The sequence below is a fragment of the Diabrotica virgifera genome, chromosome 1 (assembly GCF_917563875.1).
Source record: "Diabrotica virgifera virgifera chromosome 1, PGI_DIABVI_V3a".
In the NCBI taxonomy this organism is placed as follows: domain Eukaryota; kingdom Metazoa; phylum Arthropoda; class Insecta; order Coleoptera; family Chrysomelidae; genus Diabrotica; species Diabrotica virgifera.
In genome coordinates this window covers 280,798,435-280,822,124 of record NC_065443.1, presented here as the reverse complement: position 1 = coordinate 280,822,124, position 23,690 = coordinate 280,798,435, and the positions used below count along the sequence as shown (strand labels likewise).

The 23,690-nt window shown below is 32.3% G+C and overlaps 1 protein-coding gene across 1 annotated transcript in view; it reads left to right on the top strand.

Moving 5' to 3' along the window:
* Positions 1–23,690, top strand: part of LOC126879130 (neuropeptide SIFamide receptor-like) — a 493,604-nt gene that overhangs the window by 229,939 nt on the left and 239,975 nt on the right. The gene's annotated exons all lie outside the window — the stretch shown is intronic.

The window sequence follows — 23,690 nt, the reverse complement described above, 5'->3', positions numbered from 1 at the left end:
TAGCTCTCCAAACTTCATACATACACAGATTTTTTCAGTTTTTCATAATCTATATTTCTGTTCGGAATATGTTTTCGATAAAATACTTACTTTTTCAGTTATTTGCGAAGAACCGTCTAACAACGTGGTTCATTTGTTGAAAAATGAACATATTCACTCGCAAATAACTCGAAAAGTATTGACTTAATGAAAAAACACTATAGAACAAAAGTTGCTTAAAATTAGTCAGTTTATCAATTTCCGGACTTATTTTGGACCTATATTTTTTCACCCCAGAGAAGGGGTGAAACTCACCTCCAGGGCAAAAGCACACATCGGTACTATATCACTTTTTTTCTTTGACTTATTTGCTAAGTGATTGCCAAATTTCATGTCATCCCAAGCGGTTGTTTAAAATTCACAGGTTTTGCAATATTTTACCGTGACTGGATGATCTAATAAATGTCTTTGTAGGGGTAGTTTATTAGGGTTGAAAATATTAAATACTTAATACACTAAATTACGAACATAAAATAAAGTTTAAATCACTACAAAATGCATCATTACCTATGTAATTTAAAGTTACAAACTATTATTCTATACAAATTCTTATTTAGAGGGTAGTTTTTAAGTAGTTCTTTCTTTATTTGTTACATTTACATAAAAAAGTAGTTTTTTATTGTTTCAAAAATGTTGCATGTTGTGGTTGTGTTTTTTTTGTAAAATGTATTACTAATAAATTATTTTTAATTCTTTATAATTTGTTACATTGTTACATGGATTACCTGATTGATAAACAGTAATTGTCAATTGTCAATTCACTCATGGCTTACTTCAAATTTATATAAATTTAGACACCTAAAATAATTTGCTCTGAAAATTGAAAATATCTCGAAAACTAATAAATTTACTATAATATTAAACTATATTTTATTTTAAATTCGAAATCCTGTTAACTTCTACATCACAAAAATATAAAGGTTTGTTATGTTATACAGGGTATTTAAAAGGTATAACCAATTTTATATGAAAATCGTAACAAGTTCAACTCCCTGTATAAATAAAAATAAGCAAAACAGCAATAGCTTATATTTTTTGCGTATTGTCAAAATTTTCAAGAATGATTGATATTGCTAATTTTCTTTATATCAAATACAGGGTGAGTCAAATCGTAAGTACATTATTTTCTCAGTAATTTTAAATAGAACACCCTGTATTTTATATCACTATTGAAGAGAACTATTACCGTACTTTAATTTTTAGTTAACATTCCCTATGTCTAAATTTATTAGTTTTTGAGATATTTTCATTTTTCAATGGACCAGTAGCGTGGCCACCCAAATCACCAGAATTTAATAAACTGGACTGATTTTTTTGTGGTTGTCAATAATGAAGTTTATAAAATACCTCCAACAACAAGGAATGAGATGAAAAATAGAATACAAAGTGTATTTTGATGTGTTAATTTACAAATGCTTCGTAGAGTAAGTAGCTCATTCAATTATCGTTTTTAGGCGTGCATAAATGTGTTAAGAGGTAATTTTGAATACATTATGTAATTAAATATTAAAAATATTTAATTAAAAGTAGCTTCTAACTTTTCCAAACATGTTTTTTTGCTAAATGTATTAGGTACTGATAAATTATTTTTCGTTCTTTATTTGTTACATTGTTACATTTACATACAATAGCTATTTGTATAACAAGGGAGGAAAGTGCTACTTTTCCTCCCGAGAATGAAGTTTACTGCCCGACGCGCAGCGGAGGGCAGTAATCATTCAAGGGAGGAAAAGGCACTTTACTCCCATGTTATACATATGGTTTTTCCACCTTCCTCAAATAACAAGTCATTTTTTCATTTTTACTTAATTTATTTATGTAACTAACCAACAAAATTTATTAGAACTAAAACTAAGAAGTACGTACAATATAACTGTCAACTGTCAAATATAAGTCAAATTAATAATGTAAACATTGTTAAATCAAAATAGCAATTTACTGTTTTTTACCATTCTGCAAAATACAGAGTGTTTTATAAATAAACGTTAAAATGTATAGGAACGTACGCAATAGAAAATAGATATTGTACAGGGCGTCAATAAGTTATATTTCATGAATGAAATACCATGACGTCACTTTTACTTTTCCTCCCTAGGGAGGAAAAATATTTTCCTCCCTAGGGAGGAAAAGTACAACTTTGCTCCCTACAACCATGTCCGTAAAAGTATACTTTCGGCAGAGGTAGGTGGAAAAAGTATTGTTTAATTGTCTTTACAAAATGTTGTATTTTTTGTTTGTGTGTTTTTTTTTGTAAAATTAATTACTAATTTTCTTTCTTTGTTTGTTACGTTTACATAAAAAACTAGTTTTTAATTGTTTCAAAAATGTTGCATGTTGTGGTTGTGTTTTTTTTTTGTAAAATGTATTACTAATACATTATTTTTAATTCTTTATAATTTGCTACATTGTTACATGGATTACCGGATTGATAACCAGCAATCGTCAATTGTCAATTCACTCATGGCTTACTTCAAATTTATATAAATTTAGACACCTAAAACAATTTGCTCTGAAAAATGAAAATATCTCGAAAACTAATAAATTCGGACATAGGGAATGTTATATAAAAATTAGAGTAAGGTAATGTTACTTTTCAATAATGATATAAAATACAGGGTATTCCATTTAGCATTACTGAGAAAATAATGTAATTGCGTGTTGACTCACCCTGTATTTGATATAAAGAAAATTAGCAATGTCAATAATTCTTGAATATTTTGATAATAAGTAATATGGCATTAATAAACCATTGCTGTTATGCTTATTTTTATTTATACAGGGAGTTGAACTATTACGATTTTCATACAATTGTAAGTTTGTAAATACCCTGTATATCATAAAAAAACCTTTATATTTTTGTGATGGAGAAGTTAACAGGATTTCGAGTATAAAATAAAATATAGGCTGTTCCGTTAATAAAAACATAAGTTTGGTCTGCCACTGTGTTATGGAACAACCTATAACATTCTAACTAATTTTGTAATGTGAAGCTCAAAGTTGGCTACAATTTTTGTTATTAACTTTTATTGCTATCTATTACTATACCGGATCTATTGAGCTTACCCCACTAATCAATCACCCTGTAGATTGAACGGCGTCGCATTTCTAAGGAAATATCAACGCGATATTACACAAAAAATTCCTAAGAACCTCCAAAAAGCAGGCAAGGGTGAAACACCTTCCCACCTCTACCTGAGATGACGTGTCGTGCATGCCAGACAAAGTGGCAGGAAATTCAAAAGGAACTGCAGATACTCACGCGTTTGTTGACTGCTCTTGTCGGAATATCCGGCATGTTGGATGCTGGATCCATTACCGTGAGACGATTGCAAACATATGACAAGTGCAGTTGAAGTGTGAATGCACGAAATCGCTCGAAAGATTGAAAACTATGTAAAATGGAACAAAGAGATTCTTTCGCCATGAACACTTCTGTTTTGATTTCAACAAGAAGACGCTTTTCTGGTAATTGCAACAATATTTTTAAACATCCTTTATTTTTATTGAAATCTGTTTCTGCAAATAAAAAGAATCTGTATGTACTTTGTACGCACGTAAGAAGTTATACTTCTATTATATAATTTCAACGAAATAAATATACTTAACTGTTTATATTTGCTTTTTATTTAAATATTTAAATAACTTTCTTACCTACCACTTTCAAAATTTTTTTATTAAAACTACCAAAAAGAAGTTATACTTCTATTATATAATTTCAATGAAATAAATATACTTAACTGTTTATATTTGCTTTTTATTTAAATATTAAAATAACTTTCTTACCTACCACTTTCAAAATTTTTTTATTAAAACTACCAAAAATTTAAAAAAAAAACGTGAATCGTCCGGGATTTGAACCCGCGACCTCTCGATCTCTAGTCCAATGCTCTACCACTTATCTGTTTCCTCTTCAGAGTTCGGAGCCGTTTTTTAATTCTGAACAATTCATTGCAACTAAGTACATACTGTCTGTGTGCGCATGCCCGCAGAATAATAAAAATTCACTCTCAATCGCGCCTAAAGAAGTATAACTTCAAAAAACAATAATCAATAAGTTTATCACAAAATTAACAGGGAAAATCCTTCCAATGAGAAAAATCGAGCGCGTCACAATATCACATGGAGAGAAACCTTGTACCCTGTAAATGTACCTCTACCATATATTGGCTCTTAATACAGGGGAGTTCGTTCAAGGGGAGCCAAAAAATATATATCCTTATAAAAACTCAAAATCGTCAGATTAAGATCGTCGCCCCCGCTAGCGAAATTATTCCGATTCGATTTTTTTGCACAAACTTACTCAAAAAGAGGTCCTTATAACATATCCACAGGGTGCCGGGCGGTGCCGTGGTCTAAAAATTGTTTAAACAATTTTTTTTAAACAAATTCATGAAAATAATTTTTTCATTTCCAACAATTTTTTTTAGATAATTTGGATCATTCTGAACAAAAAAGGGCTTTTGTCATTGTTCTCTAAAATTGATTGTTGTCAAGTTATATGCGATTAAAAATTTGAAAAATGCGAAAATGGCCATTTTCATGGCTTAATAACTCGATTAAAAATTATTATATTAAAATTCAAAAAGTAACCAAATTAAGTTTCAAACCCCTTCTTTGAGGTCCTGAAGAGATTTTTGTCATTATTTTATTACAAAGCTGTTATTTTTAATTATTAATAATTAGCACTATAGTGAGCGGCCGTGGAGTAACGGCATATCCGCTGGCCTCATACGCCAGTGCACGTGGGTTCGAGCCCTGCCAAAAACAAACCATTTTCATTTCCAAGATGACACGAGCCGTCTCACCGTGCCTCGAAGAGCACGTAAAGCCGTCGGTCCCCCTGGGCTAGTGTACATCGGCACTAGTTACTTAAAAACAGGGTTAAAGATGTAAATGGCGCCGGAACTGTCCGTCCGAAAGGATCTCCCCGGCAAAAATGCATACGATATTATTAGGTTTGTTCTAGCAAACAGTCAAACTAGTCAGAAACCGTCAGCAAACAGTTGGTCAGTGAGAGAACATAACACAGTCACCAGTGCTATCCCTTCAACTCGTGCTGGTCCACTATTCGCTGATGGTTTCAAACCGTTTGAAACTGATGCTAGAACAAACCTATTATTAGCGCTATAGTCCAGGATGTATCGTCGCCCCCGTTAGTGAAATTATTCCTATTCAATTTTTTTGCAAAAACTTACTCAAAAAGAGGTTCTTATAACATATCCGGGCGGTGCCGTGGTCGAAAAATTATTTAAACAATTTTTTTAAATAAATTCACAAAAATATTTTTTTCACTTCGAACAAATTTTTTTAAGATAATTTGGGACATTCTGAGCAAAAAAGGTATCTGGTGATTTTTCTCTAAAATTAATTATTGTTGTCGAGTTATACGCGATTTAAAATTTGAAAAATGCGAAAATGGCCATATAACTCGACAACAATCAATTTTAGAGAAAAATCACAAGAGACTTTTTTGCTCAGAATAATCCAAGTTATCTAAAAAAATCGTTCGCAATGAAACAATTATTTTTGTGAATTTGTTTCAAAAATATTGTTTAAACAATTTTTCGACCACGATACCGGCCGGCACCCTGTGGATGTGTTGTAAGGACCTCTTTTTAAGTAAGTTTGTGAAAAAAGATGTAATCGAAATAGTTTCGTTAACGGGGGCGACGATAGAGTTGGACTAGAGCGCTAATTGTTAATGACTAAAAATACCAACTTTGTAATAAAATAATGACAAAAATCTCTTCAGGACCTTGAAGAAGGGGTTTGAAACTTGATTTGGTCACTTTTTGAATTTCATAATAATAATTTTTAATTGAGTTATTAAGACTTGAAAATGGCCATTTTCGCATTTTTCAAATTTTTAATCGCATATAACTCGACAACTATCAATTTTAAAGAAAAATGACAAGAGACCTTTTTTGCTCAGAATGACCCAAATTATCTGAAAAAAATTGTTGTCAATTTGTTTAAAAAAAAAATTTTTAAACAATTTTTTGACCACGGCACCCTGTGGATATGTTATAAGAAACTCTTTTTGAGTAAGTTTGTGCAAAACAATCGAATCGGAAGAATTTCGCTAGCGGGGGCGACGATACTGCCCGTTCTATATGTATATTTCAAAAATCTGACGATTTGACAGGGACGTAAGAAAATGGGTGTCACAAAGTTTCACAAAAAAAGCGAATAATTCGCGAAATGAACGTCAGATCGAAAAACTGAAAAATATACGTATTCAATATTTTGAAAACATCTATCGAATGGCACCAATCACGACCCCCACGGAGGTGGGATGGGGGGTTACTTTGAAATCATAAATAGGAGGCCCAACTTTTATGGCACATTTGGATTATTTACGTAAAAATAAACAACTTTTATTCGAGACATTTTTTCGAATTATGGATAGATGGCGCTATAATAAAAAAAACGATTGTTGGAAATGGAAAATTAAATTAAAAAATGGAAAGTTCCCCACTTTATAAAAAACTTAACATTTTTGGTTTTAGGACCTACTCTTCACAACCAATAGGTCCCCATAACGCTTGAGTAACTGCAAATTTAGCATACTTTTTAATTTTAGAGAAATATCACAAAAAACTTTTTTGCTCAGAATGACCCAAATAATCTAAAAAAATGTGTCCGAAGTGAAAAAAAATTTTTTTGTGAATTTGTTTAAAAATTATTGTTTAAACAATTTTTTCTACGAGCGTGCAAAAATGTCCACATTCGCGCACGCGTTTTAGTTTAGAAAGTTTTACTTTTCCACATGCGTTTTACTTTTCCGTACATGTTTTACTTTTCCGCACGCGTTTTACTTTTCCGCACGCGTTTGGATATTTTAATATGGCCTTAAAATAATTATAATACATGCAATAAACTAATATTTAGATATTATTTACTATTTTATTTAAAATGTATCTTATTGTGTTCCTGTTTTAATGAAATTAACGCGACAATTCGATGAAATAAAACTATTTTGACATATTATTCGAAAGTCAAATCGGTAGACAATAACAGTCGTTTTGAATCATCGTCATGGAAACCAAGATCGTCGTCATGTTAACTAATTATATTGAAAGTTCGGGTTTTAACACCTTGTCAAAGAATTAATTTGTGTATGTATTTTGATATTAATTAAATTAATTGATTATGGACTGGCCAGTTCGTTGCTTAAACCAGTGCCAATAAAACATAAACACACACACAAATTAATTGATTAAGATTTGGTAATTTTTAAAGACTCGTAGAAAAAATATTGTTCCTAACTCTTGCAGAAAGTCTCTTTTCCGCACTCGACTGCTTGCCGAACTCCCGCTTCGCGTCGTTCGGCAAACTGCAGTCGCTTGCGGAAAAGTATGACTTTCTGCACTTGTTAGGAAAATAACTATTTCGAAATTACTCGTAGTAAATTTATGTAAAAAGTGTAAATGCCAAGGTTCACTATCTATCTTATCAAAATAAAAATAATTGGCCTTCAAACGCTATGTTATATAAAAAAGTAATATGACATCACACGACCTGATTTTATTTATTTATCACCATTGGCCATTTGCTTTTGGCCACTGTCGTTATTGACCAGCTATTGATGAAACCCCTAATTTTAGGTTATTTCTTTACAACATTGGCCAATAACTAATATTATTGTGGTTAATGGCCGGGCATTGTCGCTAATAACCAAGGGAATGGACATTCACGATAATGTTCGGTCTTTAACGTCAATGGCCAATTTACATCATTTTCCGTAACATATACACAGGATGAGGAAAATGAGTTTTAATTTTAGATAGCACACCACCATGCCATACCTTATCAAATACTTGTGAGGTGTCCAAAAAGTCTGCAGTGTCGTATTCTTTTTTCTCAAATTCATCTCTTGCGACTTTGGCCATCCTATGTACCTACCTGCTCAATTGTACCGCAACACCTGAATCCAAACTGGTACTCCGTTATCAACTTTTGTCTCTCTATTATATAACTCATTCTTTGAATGAATTCTTTTGAGTAATATTTTAAATAACTTGGAGATATTGGGAAGCAAACTGATTGGACAATGGGATGATGAACTTGAGCATCAGTTCATCATTCAGTTGAGTTTTATTCTCCGGAGATCTGGAAGTTTGCAACTGTTTTCTTAGTTTTCCTTTTTCGTTGATTATGATTTTTATATGATGTAAATATGGTGCATACTTTTAGCATAAAATATTTTCAGCATAAAAATATGCTTTTGATTTCACCTTTTGATTTTTTCGACGTCCTGAAGGGCACTAACGATTATGAACAGAAGAAGAAGATTTCAACTAGAAAAACACTTTTCTAATAATTACACCAATATAAGCTTAATTGTTAGAAAGTCCAATATGAAATCGTGAAACGACAACGTTTGTGGCAAACAGTTTCCTGTTTCCCACAAACAATAATACGGGAAAACAAACATAACCTCGGCAATACGGTCTTCTCAGATATATTAGCGTAGCCGATTATGATGTGCTTTCCTTTTCCTAGCGCGTCCTCTCCACGTGGGACGAGATTATGTTTGACCTTCGAAAATATTTGGAACAAACAGTGTAAACGGTTTCCTAATGGATTCCATTGATTTGAACTTGAGTGACCGTGAAATTAAGGCTTCATTATTTTGATACGAAAATGACATTTCTTGTGTTCTCAAGGAAAAGCTTGAAAGGCCTACAAGGAAAATTATAACCGATACTTGAACGAACTTTAACCCTGCTGTGAATGGGTTTCATTGATGGAATTAAGAGATTAATGGATTTTTTAAGAAATATGCTTTGGCACATTATTTATTCTTCCTATTTTTGTTATTGGTCCATATTGATGATAATTAGGATAAATGTAAAGGGCAAAATTATAAAATAAATTTAGTTTTTCTTAAATTAGCGATTTTAAGACATATTCTGAAAGAGGTCGACTTAAAAAAAATGATTTTATGAATATATAATAATCGTGACGTAATCCATTTGGGCGTTATAACGTAATCGATGATTTTTTAAATAAGGATGGGGTCGTGTACTAGCTCATTTAAAAGGTTGTGCAAAAAGTACCATCCGTACAAAATTCAGTTACAGCAAGATCTCAGAGAAGATGATCTCGATCGCCAAAACCAATTTTGTGACATTTTGTAGGATTTATATAACCGCAATTTAGGTTTTCTTAAACGAATTATATATGTTCTATAACGAAATAACATTTTAGTTATGTGGTTCGGTTAATCGTCAAAATTGCAGTTACTGGAGTAGGGATAATCCCCCCTGGACGACGGATGGTCATACTCAATACTGTCGGAATATCAAATTTTGGGTGGAAATAATTAATGAGACAATTATCGGTCCTTTTTTTAAGAAAATCTCACATGGGAACATTATCTGCAATATTTTTTTGAGCAAAAGTTTTTCCAATTCTAGGCAATGTATTTCCAAATCCTAACCTACCAGATGATACAGTGTTTTCCTGATGTTGTTTTGAAGCTATTTCCTTGTGGCATTTTTATAATTAAGTATTTTCTATGGGAAATAAGCCACAATTTTACTAAAAAATGAATTTATTAACGTTTCGAAGCCCAAATCGGGTTTCATTGTCAAAATACAAAATACTATTAAAATAAACAAAAATGTTGTTGCTAAGTAAAAAAATTCTTCTAATAATTTATTTAATCTGACTCATTTATATTGGCAATTCAGACGTATATTATACATTTTAAAGTAGAAGACTTTAAAATGATATCGCCAATATTTATGAGTTGCGTTCCTGGGACGACTTTACTAAAAGATAGTTCATTCGATTACATGAAATCAATCCCAACTCAAGAATATCCGTCGCAAAAAAATCATAGCATGTGATCTGTCTTTAAAAAGACAACCAAATGCAACGATGACAGTAAAATTCTCGCGTTAGAGATTCCATAGTAAATCACGAGGGAAAACCAGGAAAAAACCTCGTGATACTATCCCGACATCGTAAGTATTTGGTCTTACATTTAATCTACCTTCAAAAAACTAATATAAACCAGGAACGCAACTCATAAATATTGGCGATATCATTTTAAAGTCTTCTACTTTAAAATGTATAATATACGTCTGAATTGCCAATATAAATGAGTCAGATTAAATAAATTATTAGAAGAATTTTTTTACTTAGCAACAACATGTTTGTTTTATTTTAATAGTATTTTGTATTTTGACAACGAAACCCGATTTGGGCTTCGAAACGTTAATAAATTCATTTTTTAGTAAAATTTTGGTTTATTTCCCATAGAAAATACTTAATTAGTGTTTTTCTGGGAGATGGATTGGGAAACGAGGACCAATAGAGTGATCCCCAAGATCTCCAGATCTTACACTTTTAGATTTTTCTGTAGGATTATTTGTCATCAAAGATTTACCATCAAGACACCGGTGGATGGCATGTTAAGCATTTAATTTAGATGGAAAGTATTATGTAACGAGCTGACCCGGCGAACTGATAGCGCCTTCATAGATAATCTGTCATAATTCAATAACTGAAAATTAACAGAACCAAAACAAAGATACTCAAAAATATTATGTATGAAAAAATTTAAATCAATATAATGTTTTTTAAAAAATGATGACGTTTTTCCGAAGCGCAAATAGTCTTCCATGTGCAAAACCTGTAGACTAAGAGCCGAGATATATATGTATAATATAATTATATCATATATATAATAACATGAAAAAACAACATTTGCACAAGATGGAATGCAACCATAGACACGTGTTTCTGACTTATTAGTCGTCATCTGTATGGTATAGCCAGACAGGAGCAATGCAAACAATTAGTGGCTGTAATGTTAGAAGACCCTCAGGATTCGAGAGCAACAACTAACATATCCACGGAGGAAAATACAGCTACCTGAGGCAAGAAATACCAAACGTTTAGAACGTTTTAAACAATCAAACAACAAGCAGAGGTTAACGAGAGTAAATAGATATCGGCATGGCTCGCAACATAGATGAAAAAACAAAATATGCACAAAATGGAATGCAAACCAAACGTTTAGCATTTCTTGCCTCAGGTAACTGTAGCTTCTTCCGTGGATATGTTAGTTGTTGCTCTCGAATCCTGAGGGTCTTCTAACATTACAGCCACAAATTGGTTGCATTGCTCCTGTTTGGCTATACCATACTAATGACGACTAATAAGTCAGAAACACGTGTGTATGGTTGCATTTTACCTTGTGCATATCTTGTTTTTTCATCTATGTTGCGAGCCATGCCGATATCTATTTACTCGCGTTAACCTCTGCTTGTTGTTATAATAATATGTATAATATAATAATATAATAAAATTCCTATTTTGCTCAATCTGAGTTCAAATACTAAACTGTTGCACTTTTTTCCATGAAATTTGCCGCTCGTTCTACCCTTTGCTCAGAATTTTTGTAAAGCCTATGATTCGAAAGTAAAAATTCCGTTTGTAGATACCAATTCTTTTGAAAATTTCGTATGATTAAAAAATTCATATGTTGTCCAATCTGAGACCAAAATTTAAACTGTTGCGCTTTTCATACATAAAATTTGCTAATAGTTCTTTTCGTGTGCTCAGAATTTTTGTAATGCTTATGGTTCGTGAGAAAATTTCCGTATAAAAATATTTTTTGAAAATTTCGCAAAATTAAAAAATGCATATTGTGTCCAATTTCAGTTAAACTGAAAACAGTTAAACAGTTAAACTTCAAAAGTTAAACTGTTGCACTGTTCTTCTATGAAGTTTGCCGCTCGTTCTTCTGGGTCTCGGACGTTTCATCGCCGCCGTTTCGATGCCGCCAGTTCGATGTCGATGCCGGCCGATTCATCGCCAGTCAATTAATCGCTATCTGATATATTTCCGAATTTTCGACAGTTACAATTTTTAGTTATTTTTAGTATTAATTAGGAATTCTAGGAAATGCGAGATATGACGGCGATGAAATGGACTGGCGATGAACCGGCGGCATCGAAACGGCCGGCGATGAACCGGCGGCATCGAAACGTCCCATTCCGGTTCTTCTCGTGTGCTGAGAACTTTTCTACGGCTTACGGTTCTTTATTTCGGAAACCGATTTGGTTAGAGAAAAAATTTTAGTGTGTTTCTGTTCAGATTCAGCTGGGAGTATACCTGTTTAATTTCGTATTTTTGAGGTCATTATTTTGAGAGTTACGGCGTCATGGGCCGCATAATAACAGTTTTCAATATTGTAAAAAATAAAGCTACTTTACTCTTGAGCGACATTCATATTTTTTGACATACCTCGTATAATATTCATGAGACTTCAGACCATGCAGAACTTCTTATAAAAAATAACTTTTTTTCGTAAAATTAATAATAAAACAGTTTTCCTTCTGGTTCCAACTTACAGGGACATACAGTATATTATAGAGATAAATAATTTAATATTGCAGTTCGTTTATTATAAAATTATTCTGTGATTAAATAAAATTCCTTTTTTTCCTGTATAATCATTAATCTGTTATGGTAGGGGAGCCCAAGCGGGGATTTTTGCAGTAACTCGAGCGCTTCAGATTATCATATGGGGAGATACCTGGTACCCTGTAGATGTACCTCTACCATATATTGGCTCTAAACACAGGGGAGTTCGTTAAGGGGGGGCAAAAAAGAAAATGTATCCTTAGAAAAACTCGAAATCGTCCGATTAAGATAAGGTAATTGTAAGGTAAGTGTACATGCAAAACAGTGTATATTTTAAAAATCTGACGATTTGAGCGGGGCGTAAGGAAATGGGTGAGTCCCAAAGTTTCACAAGAAAAAAAGCGAATATTTCGCGAAATGAATGACAGATCGAAAAACTAAAAAATACGTAGTCAATATTTTTCAAAAATCTATCGATTGATACCAAACACGACTTCCCGCGGAGAGGGTGGGGGGTAAATTTACAATTTTAAATACGAATCCCGCGATATTTCGCGAAAAGAACATCAGAGCGAAAAACTGAAAAATACACGTACTCAATATTTTTAAAAAATCTATCGAATGGCACCAAACACGACCCCCCACGGAGGTGGGGTGGGGGTTACTTTAAAATATTAAATAGAAGGCCCCATTTTTTATTGCAGATTTGGATTCCTTACGTAAAAATAAGTAACTTTTTTTCGAGACATTTTTTCGAATTATGGATAGATGGCGCAATAATCTAAAAAAACGAATGTTGGAAATGGAAAATTAAATTAAAAATGGAAAGTCCCCACTAAATTGGAAAACTTTACTTAACTTTTTTTGTTTTTAGGACCTATTAATCACAACCCAATAGGTCCCCAAAGTTCTCGAGTGACTGCACATTTAGCATACATTGCTCCCCTACCATTAATATTGCATCATCTGCATAGCAGATTATTTTAAGTTGTTTTTCTCCCATTTAGTATCCTTTTTTAGTCCTTAATGATTAATACTTATAACACCAAATTGTTTGCATCTACCAAAATACGTGAGCGTTTGGTAATCGTTCTAATCGCTCATTAATATTTTATTTCTGTTGCCTTTTGGTTTATGTCTTTTATTTTTTCTTGTATTTTTTCTCCTCATAATTATTATGATTTTTATACTGTTTCTAGAAGAAAATTGATCATACTTGTTCAGAACATTGTTTTTAGTTTTCATTTATAGGCAATTAAACAGTGTTTTCTGCCCAAAATATTATTTATATAGATAATATATTTCGAGATATCCTACCATTTCAACTTCATGTTCATTAAGTTGTGTTTTTCTAGTTTGTTTATTACCCTGACTAAACAGAATATTATTTTAGATAATACAAGAACCTTTTACAGGAGCTACTTTATTATTAAACGTAATACTGATAGTAGGTACACATTTTTCCCTGAAAAATTATTTCCATCAGCTAATCGCACAGCTATCCCTAGCAATTCATTTCCTTATACCTTCGCTTAAAAAATGTGTACGTGCCGGAGTAAACGAATGACCCAATAAATCCAGCCCCTCCCATACCTTCCGCCTCCACCTTCGACCACCCCGGCAATCTTTCGGGCATTTTACTTTTTCCTGCACCCAATCACTCATGTATTCTGCTGCCGATCATCCCTACATCTGAATAAAACGGGTCCGTTTAATATTTTATAGGACAAGAATGGGACAGGGTCGAAGATAATGATATATCGGGGAGCTATGAATATAGGGTGATTTATAGGTTATGTATGGCATGAATAGGTGTTAGAAGTGACAGCAGATATAATCTTTTATCTGATATATTCTTAACTTAAATATCTTAATTTTAAATATTTGAATCAAAGGAAATGTGCAGAAAAAATCAGTATAAAAATTAAAGTACATACAGAACAAATTTCTTACACTCTCCTACTACATTTCACTTCATTTAGAGTGCCATATTTTTTCTCCATAAGAAGGTTTAATTGTTAGTGATGAAATCGTAGCTGGAAAAAGTGTTGATCTCTTGTGAAGATAAACGCAAGAGAAATAGTGAACGGAAAAGTATATTTACAAGAGGTAAAAAGATTAGACATCACCAAATAAGATTATTAGAAGAGAAGAACAATCATATAACCAATAATAGTTAAAGGAATGAAGATATATTTCTTGAATGGCAGTAAAAACAAATTCAAAAGAAATTAAAAAATACTAATAAATGGTTTGTTCCAATGGTAGGTTACGGAATCAATGAAAAATAAGGGTAAACAACGAACAGTAATATTTATTTTATTTTTGGTTAAAATGCGTGCTTATTCATCTCGTAAGAGGGTTGTTTATTGTTTTGGGGTAGCGAAGGTGCGTCTGAACTGCTTGCCTGCTGTGACGATACTCAAGAGACCACAACACGGTCATCATGTGTGTGGTTTTACAATATGGCTAGAAAAGGCAATAAATTATTACATCTGGCGTTTTAAAAGCACAAAACCTTTCTGTAGTTTTAAGAAACGTCTTCGAATGCATTTCCAAAGTGCGTTGACATAAGGTCTGATAAGGTAATTAATTTATGGGGAATTCAGTTTGTTAAACTGAACACACCAAAAACATAAATATGGTTAGGGATACATTTCGATTCGTAAAACTTCTTAGCATCTGGTTTGTATATTAAATGTGAATTTTATATGACCGTTTTGAGAAGAAAAGTTATTAAACAATAAAATTAGCAAAAATAGTAATTAAAGCGTGTCGCCACAGGTTTGGTGCAAAAAATAAAAGATATTAAAAAACAGAGAATATAGAATGAGTGAAATGAAATAGAAGATGAAACAGATTAAAAAGACTAAAAATTGATTTAGAGAAAAAGACAAAATCAACAAACAATTAGAGATAGAAAAAAATAAGTAATACTTAACTTATTCACAAATGCAAAACAGTAAAATAATTATATTAAGAGTAATTTAATGTTAAAATAGTTGCAGAAGAATAAATAAGATGCCTGAATTGGACTGCTCTATGATAATTTTAAATTATATTATTATTTTGGCTACCATGTTAACCCATCTTATTATATTTACTGCAGCTCGAAAGAGATTGGTTGAGGTTAGACCATCTTTAATCCACTAAATGACCATTTTAATTACTTCGTTTTTCCATTTGACTATTAATTTTTTTATTCCATATTTCTGGTTTTCTAATTGAAAAAAGAAAAGTGTTTTGCAGTGTGTAAAATTTTCATTTCCTTGCTGAGCGCTTTCGGCCGACAATGTCATCATCTTCGGAGTTATGGTCAAAGATTTAAAGTACTATTAACAAAGATCCCATTTTTTGAACTAAAAAAAAATTTTATGCCGTTTCAAAGACTTCCTCAGAAGTTGAAATTTTTATATGCAAAAATTTTAAAAAGTTAAAAAAAATCATCTAGAACAGCACGTGGGACTTTTACTGAAGTTGGCTTTGTAAGCCGAAAGCACCCAGCTAGAAAATTAAAATTTTACACACTTCAAAAATACTTCTTTTATTCTCTCGTTCATTAAGTTTTTTGTTTTCTTCTGTCGTGTATAATTCTGCTTCAGTGGTCTTCGATATTCTTTTTCTATTTTTTTTTTAATATGCATATTTAATTTTGGATTTTGAATTATGTGGATTTTGTTCGCTTACCATAAGTATCTATTAAATCAGTGTCTTCGATAATATGTTTTTTTTATTTTCTGAAATTTTTTCTCTAGTCCATTTTGCAATCCCTGACATTTTGAATGTGTTTGATGTTTGGTATTTGAATAATGTTGATTTTGTTAGTTTATCAGTGTCCAAATTAAATTAGTGTCCAACAAGTTATCTGATCATATGAGACAAAATAAACAACAACAAAAAATTACATGAGCAGGGAAACACATAAGTAACTCAAGAAAAATAAAGTATGAAAGCATTAAAGATTGAAAAGATACAGCGAAGCATATAATGAATAAAGGGGAAATGCATGAAATAAATAGAGCTAGGTATGTACTAGTTGAGTAAATGTATAAGGAAAAGGGATAGCGATTAGACCAAAAATGTTATACTGTTTTTTAGCTTGTGAACACATCATTATGTCGTTGTTAGATTAGTTTCATATTAAAATGAAGATAATTAAGACAGAAATGGTGGAGGGACCAGCGCATTCACCTAAATTTCGAATCTATAAAATCAAATCGGTACGCGGAATTTTATTAAAATCTTTATTTGATTATTTTAAAATTTAGTTTTTATTGTACTTAAGAAAAATTTTCCCAAATAATAGATATTGATTTCTACTTCTTCTTCATGTGTCATCTTCTCGACGGAGGTCGGCAATCATCATAGCTATTTGGACTTTAGAGACGGCTGCTCTGAAAAGTTCATTTGATGTACATCGGTATCATTCGCTCAGGTTGCGCAGCCATAATATTTTACGTCTCCCTATACTTCTTTTTTTTTATCGTTCCCTGTATAATGAGTTGGAGTAAGCTGTATCTCTCTCCACGTGTAATATGCCCAAGATATTTCAATTTTCTGATTTTGATTGTATTTAAAACTCTCATTTCTTTACTCATCTTTCTCAGAACATCTTTGTTTGTGACATGTTTTTGACTTTGATTTGAGCTTTGATTTGCGACTTGTTTATCTTTCCATGATTTTTACAGGGTTACTCAAAATTATGTACTTAGATAAGCAAAAGTATGGAATAAATTTATTATTTCAGGAACAGACTGCTTTAAAACCTTCTCAACAATCAAAAGGCAAAAGATAATAAAGTGTCTTTAAAATTGGTGGCCCGGGTAAATTGGTGCATAGGAGCAGATTTGTTGGCGAAACAAGGCTCGAGAGAAACCTTTGTAGGACCAGAAACTTTATGTGGTATTACTAACCTTCCGCAACTAACATAGGTTTTCTGAACATTAAAGCTAACATCCGTCTCAGAAACCGACATAAAAAAATGTTTCCATTGACACACTTTCAAGTGTAGGGATGTGTTTACTCCTTGCAGAAGTGAAATTAAACAAGAATGATAACTATTTTTAATTTATTAAGCCTCTTAAACATTAGCAAAATACCAAAGAAAATAAAAACAATTATATCACATCTCATTTGTGAAGAACAAGCTCAATTTTTCCGCTGCTTTTTTTGTACATAGCTTCACCTTTTATTCCTGGCAAGTGGGTTAATAAATTATCAGCACTTATTTGCACGTTATTTCGTTAATATAAATATTTTTTTCATTGAGTATGTTTATTCGATGTCACGTCCAACATCGGTCTCTGAGACAAAATTTGCCTATAATTGCATAATCACTTGACACTGAAGACTCAAACTTCAATACTAAAAACATACACCTGAATCAGGCAGCTACTGATGGAGGCGAAGATACATAACGAACAATTTGAATATAATCGTAAAAACTCTAAGTAGTCCGTCTCACAGACCCAATGTTAGTCACGGAAGGCTAAAGATGCTACAAAAAACGAGGTTCATAAGTGGCTGATAAGGCACCATCAAAAGAAATTAAGAGCCTCTCAAGGACAAATCCGGACTTAAACAATAACCAAGAATATTGAAAAAATATTTTCGGGCAATTGAATGATCCTCAATAAACGATAAATTGAAAAGGTCAGCCAAATGGTGACTAGACCTTGTTGTTTAAGAAAACACCTATACAAACTAGGTGTGTGTGTGTTCACAAAGAGGGGATGGCATTAGATAAACTTTTTGCCACAGATATTTGAAAGTTGAAGATTGAAGATGTCATATTAAATTTTTATTTTAGAATCTTTAAGAAATTGTATGATAATATCATTAATGGTTTTGGTATTGAAGCTTAGTAGATGTGAAATATTCAGCGGTAAACTTACATTCCGCTCCTGAAGTCTAGCAATTAGTGCTTTCGTATGGTTTTTATTAAGTTCACAATTAAAGATTATATGATTTAAATCTGCAGTAGAGTAGTTATCACATGAACAGAGAGAGTTGATACGCATTCCTATTTTAGCTAAATGTGCAGGAAAATTGCCATGGTTTAATCTTAAGCGACTTAGGGATGTGGAATAAAATCGAGTAACGTGATAATCAAATATATGTGGGATATTTTGCGGAAGTTGTGGGTGTATGTTAGTGTATGGATTCCTCGAAGTTTGTACAAACTTAAGCCAAATAGTTTCCCATTTTTTTCTTAATTTTTTATGCAATTCGGGAATGTAATCGCTGGAGATTGTTAAATCTACTATTTCATTTAAAGTTGCTGAATCCTTTGCCATTTCATCCACTATCTCATTTTCTTTGATTCCGGCATGTCCTTTTACCCAGATAAAGACCAAGTCACTGCTATTATTTTTAAATCGAGCGATTGTCTTTCTAATATGGCATAACAACTCATTGTTGTGTTTTTTGGTTATTGGTTGCGATATTGCCTCAAGAGCAGATAAAGAATCTGATAGTATAACCGTGTCTCCAAAGTTCTGTTCAACCGCGTAAGTTAGGGGTCTTTCAATAGCATAAAGTTCGGCAGTGAAGATAGATGTACATTTAGGTAGTCTAAAAGAATTACCACTTTTTATATTAGAAACATAATAAGCGCTACCTACACTATTACATGTTTTTGAACCATCTGTATAGATGTATTTATAATTAGAAAATTCAGATAAGATTAATTTTACAATTTTATTGTTTTGGCATGGTAAGTTTCTGTATGTAGGTTTTATGATCTTTGGAAAGATTGCGATTTCCTCAATAGAAAGGTTATATATGGGTAATATTTGTTTAGTGTTAATGCTAAAGTTGTTAGTTTCTAGATAAGCATCTGTAAGAGGGGGAGAAGTTTTAATTCTCCAATAAGAATTTGTTAAGTTATATTCAGTGAGACTGTTAATTTTACTTAATAATTTATCTGAGTCTAAAGTCCTGGTCTTTAATAGAAACTTATTAGACAAGAATTCTCTTCTAAGGTTTAGAGGAGGTTCCTGCGCTTCTGCTAGAATTGCAGCACATGGCGTTGACTTAAACGCACTAATACATATACGTATTGCCTTATACTGAATATGATCGATTTTTGATAAATTAGATTTTGACGATGAACCATATAAAAAGCATCCATAATCAATGACTGACCGAATATACGATTTATAGAACATTAATGCTATCTTTGGGTCGGCACCCCATCTAGCTTTACATATGCAACGAAGCATGTTTAAACCTTTTTCGCATTTGTTGATAATGTGATTCACATGGAGTGTCCAGGTTAGTTTTTTGTCCAAAACCACGCCCAGATACTTATGGTGAGAGGATACATTAATATCAACATTACTTAAATTTATACTGGTAGGGGAACTTAACCTATGTCTAGTGAAAAAGGTGATGCTAGATTTCTCAGGGGATAACGTGAAATTAAAAGCCATAGACCATCTTTTTACACATTGCATTATCAGTTCCAAATCGCATAAACACTCATCATATGATTTACGGCTGCTGTACATACAGAAATCGTCTGCATACTGAATGATTTTAATTGTATTATTTGTTTCATTTAACATGTCATGCAATTCTGCAGTATAGATATTAAAAAGTACTGGACTTAGGACTGAACCTTGCGGAATTCCGACTGATAATAATCGAGGGCCGTAAATGTGATTTTCTGAATCTCGAATGAAAACTTCTCTGTCCCTATACAAATATGTGATTCTTTGTGCGAATTTATAATTTAGACCGTATTTTATGAGCTGTACAGTTAGAATATCAATATCCAGAGTATCATAAGCCCCTTTAATATCTAAAAACAAGCATGCCGTTATAAGATTAACGGAAAGTGCATTCTGAATGTCGGAAACTAAGTGAGCTAATGCTTCAGAGGTGCCTTTGCCTCTGCGATATCCAAACTGATTAATAGGTAATAAACAATTACTTTCAAAATGCAATTCCATTCTTAATTTGATAATTCTCTCAAATGTTTTTGTAATGCATGATATTAATGAAATGGGTCTGTAAGAGTTAGGTAGACTTAAATTTTTGTTGGGTTTAGCAAGTAAGCAAATTACAGTTTTTTTTAAACTTTGGTCATATAAACCTTGCAACCACCAACTATTAAAAATATTTAAAAGAATGTCTTTAGCAATTGCAGGCAAGTATTCAATCATTTTATATGTAATGCTATCAAAACCCGGTGCTGTACTTTTAGATTGTTTGATTGCTAATCGTAATTCCTCCAAACTGATAGGCATATAAAATGATTCATTGCATGCTACATTACTATTGAATTTACTGAAGTCGATTTTATTTGATGCAAATTTGGGAATAAAAAACTCAAAAAAATCGTCCACCATATCAGCTGATATACTGCCCGATCCCGTTGAGTCTTTGTTTGATATTTTTTTTATAAATTGCCAAATTTTAGTAGGGTGCGTGTTTTTATTAATACTGCTTATGAAAGATATCCAGCTGTCTCGAGCTTTTTTAGAAAATAGTAATTTAGTTTGACTAGCTACATTTTGGTATTGACAATAGTTTGTATAGTTTGAGACACGTTTATACTGGTTCAGGGCTTCTTTTCTGCGACGAAACATATCATAGCATTCGGTATCCCACCATATTGGACGTTGAGTTACTTGTTGTCTTGCTCTTTTTAGGGGAATAGTTGCGGATGCTGCTTCTGAGACCTTTTCCATAAAAATAGAGAAGCTTAGTAGATTGGAGTTTAGATTTTGGTTTGTACTAATTAACGAATTTTCCAGTATAGTGGAGTATGCAGACCAATCAGCTAATTTATCATTCCATTTAGATGCTGGATTTTTATTTATTATAACTCTATCCCTAATAATTTCAAATTTGATTAAACAATGATCTGAACCTAACGCATCTGGTACGACATCCCATACACAACAATCACTAGCCAAACTAGCAGAGCAAAATGTAATGTCTACCGCCGAAGGTAGCTCTTCTGGACGAGAAATTCTAGTTGGTTTACCATTATTGAGAACAACATAGTTATTATCATCTAAGGCTTCTACTAATTGATTACCACAAGCTTTATTAATATGAGATCCCCAAAGTGTATGATGGCTGTTAAAATCGCCACAGAAAATAACAGGAGAATTAAATTGCCGAAAGATATTTGACCAATCTGATTTAGAAACATTTAATTTAGGTGGTTTATACACCGATACTAGTATGATATTTAAGGACGGAAATTTAACTGCGCAAAGTTCTAAATCTTTTTTATATGCAAAAGTAATAGGAAAATTGATAAATTTAATGTCTTGGCGAACTGCAATGGCAACACCGCCAAAGCCATTTGCACGATCCTGTCGGATAATCTTATACCCTTTTAGTTTAAAAGAATGGTTTGGTTTTTTAAAGGTTTCTGATAAAGCTATAATATCTACAGGATTATTGTGTAAAAAATTTAATAAACTTGGATGGTTTTTAGAGAAAGAACGAATATTCCATTGGATAACTTTAATGTTTTTACTATTGAGTGTACTTATCTTATTAGTGGATTGAATCATCAGAACAAGATTCAATATCCATTTCTGGAATTAGATTTGAAGAACTTAATATAGAGGAGATCATATTTCTAATATTTTCTTCTAAATTGTAATTTGTTGCAGATGAATCTGAATTAACTACTTGTTTAACTACGGTTATTATCTGACTTGTTAGTTTTTCCTTATATTGGATAAAGTCATCTCTGTGAGGATTTGGTATGATGGGATTATGTGAAGATTTGGTTTTTTTTGTTTGAAAATGGGAAGAAGTAGGCAGAGACTGAGAAATAGGTGGAGACTCCGGAGCAGATGGTTTACGTTTTTTCACTTGTCTTTTGGGTGAAGTATTTCGAACATTGGGTTTACGTAGCAAAAAGCTAGAATTTGGAGTTTGGGACGTACTAGGGAGTGGCAGAGAGGGAAAATTAGTGGAATTATTAAGAACTGAAAATTTATTATTTGTAGAAATCTTGGCATAAGATGGATTATCATGCACTCTTTCAGCTTCTTTAAATGTAATATTTTCCCTGGCCATGAGTTGTTTGATATTTTTTTGTTTCTTATATACTGGACAATCTCTGGATGTAGAGCAGTGTTCATTATTTTGGCAATAAATGCAGAATTTTTCGCAAGAAGAGTCTGACGTATGATTTAGGCTAGAACAGTTTCGACAGTGAGAAGATTTTGTTTTACATTGCTTGGCAGAATGTCCATATCGCAAGCAATTAAAACATTGAACAACGGGGAATATATATATGGTTCTACAGAGAAATTGCATAAATTAATTTGTATATTTTGAGGAAGTTCATTTCCTACAAATTGCACAATAACCATTTGTCTGTTTACATATGAAATATTACCGTCTTTATCTGTTACCTTTCGTTTCATGCGTTGAACTTGAACCACCTCTTTATTAGATATTATGGCATTTTTTAAATATTCCTCAGAAAAGTATGTGTCAATATTCCTCAACACACCCTTCTTGTGTGTAAAAAATTTGGGTATATACGCTACTAAGTTATTATTTGACATAATTTTATTATCAACTAGATAATTAGCTTTTTCATACGACTTAAAAATAACTTTAACGCTATTAAGACCAACCGATTTGATATCAAGGACATCGGATTTTATATAATTGTCAGTCAACAAAACGTGACCAATCCGGATTGGGAAAATTCTTCCCAAATGCTTATCAGTACTCTCAATATATACAAAATATGGACCTTTATCCTCAGTTCTATATCTATTATTTAAATCTATAAAATTATTTACATACCTATCCTCCTCTGCATCCTTATTTTCGGGTGGCGAAGTGCCACCCGAGGTCTCATCCATTATATATTTTTTTAATTACTTACCTAACCTACCTATTATAAACAATAAAGAAAATTAACAAAAGGAACACTAATTAACACAATAACACACAATACACCGAGAACTGCTCGTTTGTATCGTTAAAATCAAACTATTAAAATGCGGAGAATAAAAATTCGTGTCCACACTTTGACAATTATTTGACGTTTTTTGACAAACTAGGTAATGGTGCATAAAATGCGAAATGAAAGAAGAGTCTGTCATACACATCGTATGATATTGCAACGTGCTAAGCGATAGGAGGAGGAAATTCACTGGTCAACTGACGATTAAACCAGAAGAGATCCTAAAACTATCAATAAAAAAAGCTGTTGGCCTTCGTTGAGTAAACAGGAAATGGAAAAAACAAGGTATGTTACAAAAGTCTTATGACCA